This window comes from Trichosurus vulpecula, chromosome 3 (genome assembly GCF_011100635.1).
Source record: "Trichosurus vulpecula isolate mTriVul1 chromosome 3, mTriVul1.pri, whole genome shotgun sequence".
Classification (NCBI taxonomy): domain Eukaryota; kingdom Metazoa; phylum Chordata; class Mammalia; order Diprotodontia; family Phalangeridae; genus Trichosurus; species Trichosurus vulpecula.
In genome coordinates this window covers 148,928,290-148,936,434 of record NC_050575.1, presented here as the reverse complement: position 1 = coordinate 148,936,434, position 8,145 = coordinate 148,928,290, and the positions used below count along the sequence as shown (strand labels likewise).

The 8,145-nt window shown below is 37.6% G+C and overlaps 1 pseudogene; it reads right to left on the bottom strand.

Annotated features, from left to right (window-relative positions):
• Positions 1-256: 256 nt before the first annotated feature.
• Positions 257-1,137, bottom strand: LOC118842255 (annotated as a pseudogene).
• Positions 1,138-8,145: the final 7,008 nt, after the last annotated feature.

Here is an 8,145-nt window from a genome sequence, read left to right as displayed (position 1 = left end):
CTCTGCTTGACACCAACTACTGAGACTATACAAGTCATATTCAGCATCATAAGCAAACAACAACAGGGTTTAACAAATAGTAGTCACATCATACCATTACCCATTTCTAACTTTAGGAAGAGACTAGAGTGTGTTCACGGGTTTTACATTTCTGATGTTCAGGCACTGATCAGATGAAGGATATGACTTATTTGAAAAACACATAACTCCTTAACCACTGCCATGTTCTCTCTTGATGGCAACACATCAAAAGGTTTTAAAATTGCAACTCCTTCTGGATTCCCCAAAGGGTATCTGCACTCTTCTTTAAATGGCTCTCCTCCTCTGGATTCAGGTTTACCTTCACCACATCTGAAATGCCATTCTGCCCCAAGATACATGTGACACTAAGGAAGACATCCTCATTAATGCCATATAGGCCCTTTATCATGGTGGAAATTATAGGCACTCTCCTAAGATTCTTCATAATACTTTCTGCCAGATCTGCCACAGACAAGCCAATGGCCCAGAAAGTGTAGCCCTTCAAGTTGATCACCTCATAAGCACTTTCAACCACCTGTTTATGAACATCTTTCCAATTCTCTGAGTCAGCATCAGTTCTCAAAGGAGGATGAAGATTCACATTCATATTCACACCACTCCACACAGGAACATTGGAGTCTCCATGTTCCCCAAGGATGCATCCATGACCAATTGAAGAATGGAAACCAAGTCTCTCCCCCATTAGGTAATGGAAATGGGTAGAATCCAGATTGTAACCACTTCCAATAACATGGTTTTTAGGAAAGCCACTTAGCTTCCCAGACACTTATGTCAAAATATCTGCTGGATTGGAAACAATAAGCAGCTTGCAATTAGGGCTGTATTTAGCAATATTGGGAATGATGAATTTAAAGATATTCACATTATGTTGGACCAAATTAAGAGGACTTTCTCCCTCCTGTTGACATGCCCCAGCTGTAACAATGACCAGTTTTGAATTTGCAGTCACACTCTAGGTCTTTACCAGAAACAATCTTTGGCATTTTGAGAATGTTGGAGATCCATCACCTCTCTCTTTACTTTGTCTTCTATTACATCAACTAGGGCAAGTTCATCAGCCAAATCCTTTGTTAAGATACTGATGGCACATGTCATGCCAACTGCACCAATCCCAACAACAGTGATCTTGTCCTAGGGAACCTGTTCCTCCTTTAGGACATTCAAAATCAGCTGATCCTTGATGGTAGATGACATTTTGGGGTATTTCTGGGAAGATATTGAGGTTGCTGCTCAGGCTATAAAAGTTCTGAGCTAGATGTGAGACTGCTGCTCCTAGACTCATGCCAAATGTAGCCTTTCTTAAAATAATAAATAGTATCTATCTAAAACCAAGAGCAAGAAGTATCTATAATAGGGATAAGTGAGAAGCCTTCCCAACAAGATCAGGAACAGAGCAAGGATGTCCATTTCACCATTGTTATTCAATATTGGTTTAGAAATGATAGCAATATTGATTTCATATGTATAATTGATATCGATTGCTTGCCTTCTCAGTGAGTGAGGGGAGGTGGGAGAGAGGGAGAGAACTGGGAACTCAAAATTTAAAAAGAAAAGAATGTTAAAAATAAATAATAAATTTTGGGGAAAAGAAATCCTAGTAATAAGACAAGAAAAAGAAATTGAAGGAATAAAAGTAGGCAATGAAGAAACAGAACTCTTTGCATATTATGTTATTATATCCTTAGAAAACCTTAGAAAATCAACTAAAAAAACTAGTCGAAACAACTAACAAATTTGGCAAAGTTGAAGCATATAAAATAAATCAACAAAACTCAGCAGTAAGAGATAGATAAATTCCATTTAAATAACATTATGAAATCCTTGAAAGTCTACTGCCAAATCAAACCCAGGAACTATATGAACATAATTACAAAACACTTTTCACACAAATAAAGACAAATCTATATAAGCAAGCCACTACAACAAAAATGACAATTCTACCAAAATTAATTTACTTATTCAGTGCTATACCAATCAAACTACTAAAGAATTATTTTATGGAGCTTGAAAAATATAATAACAAAATTCATCTGGAAGAACAAAAGGCCAAGAATATCAAAGGAATCAAAGAAAAAATGTAAAGGAGGATGATCTAACAATGCCATATTTCAAACTATATTACAAAGTAGTAATCATCACAACACTCTGGTACTGGATAAGAAATTGAGTAATAGATCAGTAGGATATATTAGATACACAATACACAATAGTAAATGACTATAGTAATCTATTGTTTGATAAACTTAACAATCGAACTTTTGGGGGCAAGATCTCACTGTTTGACAAAAAAAATTACTTAGAAAACTGGAGAGTAGTTTGGCAGAAACAGGGCATAGATTTCCATCTCATACAGTATACCAAGATAAGGTGAAAATGGGTACATGATTTAGATGTAAAGGGTGATATCACAAGTAAACTAAGGGACCATGGAAGATTTTACCTGTCAGACCTATGAATAAGAGAAGAGTTTATGATCAGACCAGAAATAGAATCACAGGAAGTTAAATGAATAATTTTGATTACATGAACTTAAAAAGGTTGTGCACAAACAAAACAAATGTGGCCAAAATTGGAAGGAAAGCAGGAAACAGGAAGGGAGAGATTACAGCAAGTTTTTCTGATGAAGGCCTCAAATCTCAAATATTTAAGGAACCAAGCCAAATTTATAAAAATAAGAGCATTCCCCAATTGGTAAATGGTCAAAGGACATGAACAGGCAATTTTCAGAAGAAGAAATGAAAGCTATCAATAGTCATGAAAAAAATGCTCTAAGTCATTATTAATTAGATTAATAAAAATAACTGTGAGGTACTACCTCACACCTATTAGATTAACTTACATAAGAGAAAAGGAAAATTATAGCTCCTGGAGAAGATGTGGAAAAATGGGGATACTAACACACTATTAGTGGAGTTGTGAACCAGTCTAACCACTCTGGAGAACAATGTGGAACTATGCCCAAAGGGCTATAAAAGTGTACAATAGTGTTTGACCCAGGAATAACACTACTACATCTGCATCCCAAAGAAATCAAAAGGAAAATGATCTATATGTATAAAAACATTTATAGCAAGCTCTTTTTGTGGGGGTAAAAGAATGGGAATTGAGAGGATGCCTATCAATTGGGGAATGGCTGAACAAGTTGTGGTATAGGATTGTGATGGAATACTATTGTGTTATAAGAAATGATGAGCAGGATGCTTTCAGAAAAACTTCAGAAGACTTATATGAACTGACACAAATTGAAGTGAGCAATGGCAGAAGAACATTTTACACAGTTACAGCAATATTATAACAATTGTCAACTGTGAAAGAATTAGATACTCTGGTCAAGACAATGATCCAATATAATTCCAAAAGACCCATAATGAAAAATGCTATCCCATTCCAGAGAGAGAGAAATGATGAATTTGGATTGAAACATATTTTTTTTCACTTTCTTTGTTTTTTATTGTTTGCAGCTTTTTTGGGGGGGGGGACACAACATGATTAATATGGAAATATAATTTGCTTGACTTCACATGTACAATTGATATCATACTGCTTACCTTCTCAATGAGTGGGGGAGGGGCTAGGTGGAGACAGAATTTGGAATTCAAATTTTTAAAAAGATGATCATTAAATGGATGAATAATTCTTTTTTAAAAAGCTATTACTATCTCTCCATGTCCAACTACCTCACCAAACCTCAGGGCTTCTTCTAAGAGAGAGCCAAATATGTGGACCAGGTTGTTGTTGTTGTTGTTGTTGTAAGTGTTTGCTCAGGGTCTAATGGCTATTGTGATTCCTGTCTCTGCTTGTTTGATTTGGGCTTTGCACAATTAATTAGAAGTCCAATTAATAAAAAGGAAAACACATGTCCAGCTGGTCTTCCCAGATGTTCTTGGAAACAAGCTGTCAAATTAGCATGGCATGATAGCAGTGTTAACATGATTTAGGGAAGTTACTGCTCCCTATGTCCCCAGATCTTTCTCATTACAGAACAAGGTCTGCTCAGAAGCTACCATCCTTCAGACACATGCCCTGACCCCACCAGCTGAAAGTGAAAATCTTCCAATATGTGTTTTTTGCTCTTGTGTAATTCTTCCTTATCTCAAAGGTGTGTGTGTGTGTGTGTGTGTGTGTGTGTGTGTGTGTGTGTGTGTGATGTCTCCTTCATGTCTCCACCCCTATTTAGATTATAAGATTTCTGGAGACAGGCATGGTCTAATCTTGTCATTTTTGTATCCCCAGGGCCAAGAGTGTCTGGCAAATATAAACATGTTAAAAGTATCTTACTAAATTGAATCCTGGCCTCACCCACTTTTCTGATGCTTGGCACACTTCATGGTAGGATCTTTTCCTGATCTCATCTAGCACATATGGGGATTGGGACCAGACCTGTGATTTCATTGGTACAGGGAGCAAATGGCTACGGTATTGCTTTCTATTAAGGCAGGCTTTGTACCCTTTTTTTGCAACTAATAGTCTTAAAGAATTGCCTAGAATAAGATCAAATGATTTGCACAGGGTCATGCAGTCAATGTGTGAAAGGCAGACTTTGAGGCCAGCTCTCTATCCCCATTCTTTTACAGACACAACTGGTGATAGAGTGGATAGAGTGCTAGACCTGGAGTCAGGAAGACCCAAGTTCAAACTTGACCTCAGATTTACCAGCTGTATGACTCTGAGCAAGTCACTTAACCTATGTCTGCCTTGGTTTCCTCAACCGTAAAACGGGGATTATAATAGTCTGCCCTTCAGGGAAATGAAATACTTAGCACCATTCCTGGCACACAGTAGGTACTATATAAATGATTATTCCCTTTTACCCCTTTCCTCCCTACTCTATGCTGGTTCTTGGTGTCATCTCCAGCACTTAGAGGCTTTGCTGAAACAAGAGGAAGCCTTGCACATAATTAGGTGTTTAATAAATGTTTGATCATAGGCTCATAGATTTAGAGCTGGAAGTGTCTTCAGAGGTCAACTAGTCCAACCCTCTCATTTTACAGTTGAGAAAACTGAGGCCCTATGAGGTTAATTGACTTACCCAAAGTTGCAAAGAATAAAAAGTAGCAGAGCTGGGATTTGAACCCAGGACTCTCCATTAAATTTTTTTATTATACTTTCTTCTTTATTCCTTCTATTCACATTTAACCGTTAATGGAAAACAATTAGCACAGAGATACAGGTCTGCTTTGGCCATACATTTTTCTGACTCTGTCCCACATCTGACATTTTAATGACCTCTGCTGGCTTTGCTTTTATGAGCAGTGCATACAGAAGGGATATGTTATGTTCACATTTTCAGTTTCATATGTATCCTCAGTTTTAATGTTACAGTAACATGCCCTCACCATTTCCCCCCACCCCACCCCCATCTTTGGGCCCCGAGCGTGAAGTACTCTGGATCTCATTTCCAAGCAGTTTCAATGTTTCTCACTGCTAGACTTCCGATTTTATGAAGCAAAGGTATGGAGCCCTTGCATGGATTTACACTCAAATTACCATCCTCAATGACTCCATGGGGGCATTTCTTTAGAGGTCACCAAAAGGCAGAGTGGAATGTTGTTCCTTCATTTTGTCACAGATGTTGGGCACAAGGACTATAAATGCAAGTAATATATTTCATTGTTAGATTTTTTCTCTTGAAATAATATTGGCATAGCATTTTTGTCCACCTTACTCTTCAAAGTCTATATCCTTTAATGCCATAGGCTTACCATCATGATGAATGAACTGTTTCTCTACAGATACAGAAAGGCAGAGAGCTGAGTGTGTCTGAGCAGTAGTGACCAGTGACGACCAAACTTTTGTCATCATGCACCCTTCTCAATAAAAACCTTTTGAGAATGCACACAAATATATGAATATTTATATATGAACTTATAGACTTATGTTACTGTAATAACATGTACATCAGTGGTGCCAGTCCCAAACAGAAAAGAATTCCTGCTGCCACAGATTGACTTAGAAAACCACGAATTAACAATATGTTGTAATACATTTTTATTTATTTTGTTTAACATTTTCCAATTATATTTTAATATGGTTCCCAGAAGCAGTGGGGAGTTTTGGTGGCTTGCTGCCCTGGGCCACTAGTTTGGCACTTCTGATATGTATTATAAAACATACACAAAAATAGAAATGCTGAAAGGGTAAGATAAAAATGAAACCAAACAGTATTTTAAAAATAAAAGTCTATTTTATTTTGCAGTACAAAAAAATCTTTTTTGCTCCCACTAAAATTATTATTGTGGCAATTAATAACATTTTAGTGAAAGCAATGTGAATGAATCTGCTTTATTATTTTTGGAAATCTTGATTTAATATTTTATGATACAGAAATTTGAATAACTGGCACTGAGTTCATTTTAGCCTGAGACTTAGTTTTAATAGCCTTTGAAACTGATAAAGATGACTCATACAAGAGACATAGGTCCAAATAGAAGAAGCATGTTGTATTATTCACTGTGTTGACTAAATCTTGATAATCATCATTCAATCCTATCCACCAATTATGCAGAGGTATTTGTCAAAATTCCACTAGTAAATTCCCACCTCCCATGAAAACTAAACGGAGAGCATTGTGTTCTTATAATTTTAACAAATGGGTTCAAAAGGTACTGAAGCTCCTCATTTGGAAAATTTTTGAATAGATTAGAATCCAAGTTTTAAAGTATGCAGACACAAGTTTTATTCTAGGTGACATATTGCCATTATTATAGGCAACAAATGCCTATGTCTAAATGTCTTTCTAGTTGTGATGGGTTCACACTATCATTAACACAAAATACACTAGGGAAAGATCCACCCCCAGAATCACCCTGGGTTCTGATAGGTGAACTATTTCCTCATCTTGCCTGGAACCAAGTGTCCACCTCACTTCCCAGGCACCAGCTTCCAACTATGAAGCTACAGGGATAACTCCTCTCTAAACTCCTCTTCCCCCAGCCCCTCCTCCCCAACCTTTGCTTTTCATATCTCCTTTATAGTGTTGTCTTCTTCCACTAAAGTGCAAGCTCCTTGTGGGCAGGGAGTATCTTGCTTGCTTGCACCCCACTTTGGAGACCATGAGTGAAGAAAACTGATGTTTATAAGGACCAGAGGAATCATAGGATTTAGGGGTCTGACAGGGTTCTTAAAGACCACAGAATTCGAACCCCCTCATTTTGTAAATGAGAAAACTATAAGAGAAGATGACTTGCTTGAGGTCAAATAGGTAGTGATCAAGAGAGATAGTATTGAAGCTAGGCTTCTGTCTCTTTCTGTAGTAACGTCTGTCTCTTCACCATCCATCTAGGGTTGGATAATCTCCTGTAAACCAAATAGGTGCCTCCCTAGATGGTCAAGCTCCTGGTCAGTTTCCAGTGGCTCAGACCATTGCTGCTCCCTCTCTTTATCCTTAGAAGTTCAGTCCTTTCAGATTAGTCTGGGGCAAGGTGTGGGGAGATTATTGTTAATAATAAAGATATTTTTCAAAAACCAAAGCAACTCGGGATCAGATGGGAAAAGACTGGGGTCAAAGAGCCTGGGTTGTAGTCCTAGCCCTAACACTAACTTGCTATGTGACCTTAGGGAAGTCATTTCCTTCTCTAGATGTCAATTTTAAATTTTTTGTAAAATGAAGAGGTTTTACGAAGTTATCTCTTAAGTATCCTGACAGCTTTAACATTCTATGAATCCCAAGAGAACTTTGGAAAACTTAAGCAGGTGGTCTATGTTGCAACTTCAGAACCACTCTGATCTTTTCTTTCCAGGAATATCCCTGGGCCTCCTGGGTTGGCTCTTTATGGGAATCACACCTGGTTCCTAGCTTTACTCTTCACCAGGTGGGCATTAATGTTCTCTGAAAGGCTTCTTCCATTTGCCCCCAGCTTAAAGAGACCCTACTCTCTTTCACTTCAGGCTCTAAAGAAGAATGATATGGAGGGAAAAGAGTTAAAAGTCTAAGAGGAAATTTAAGATGCAAAGAATGTACCATGTCTCAATAAGTAATGAGAATTCCCTCCCTTTGCTGCTGTGGGGAGGACCCTCCCTCAAAAGAAAAAAAAAAAACCTTAATATCTTTATGGGATTTGGCCTCCTTGGTACTCTGCTAATGAGTAGCCCAAGCTAAAAAGG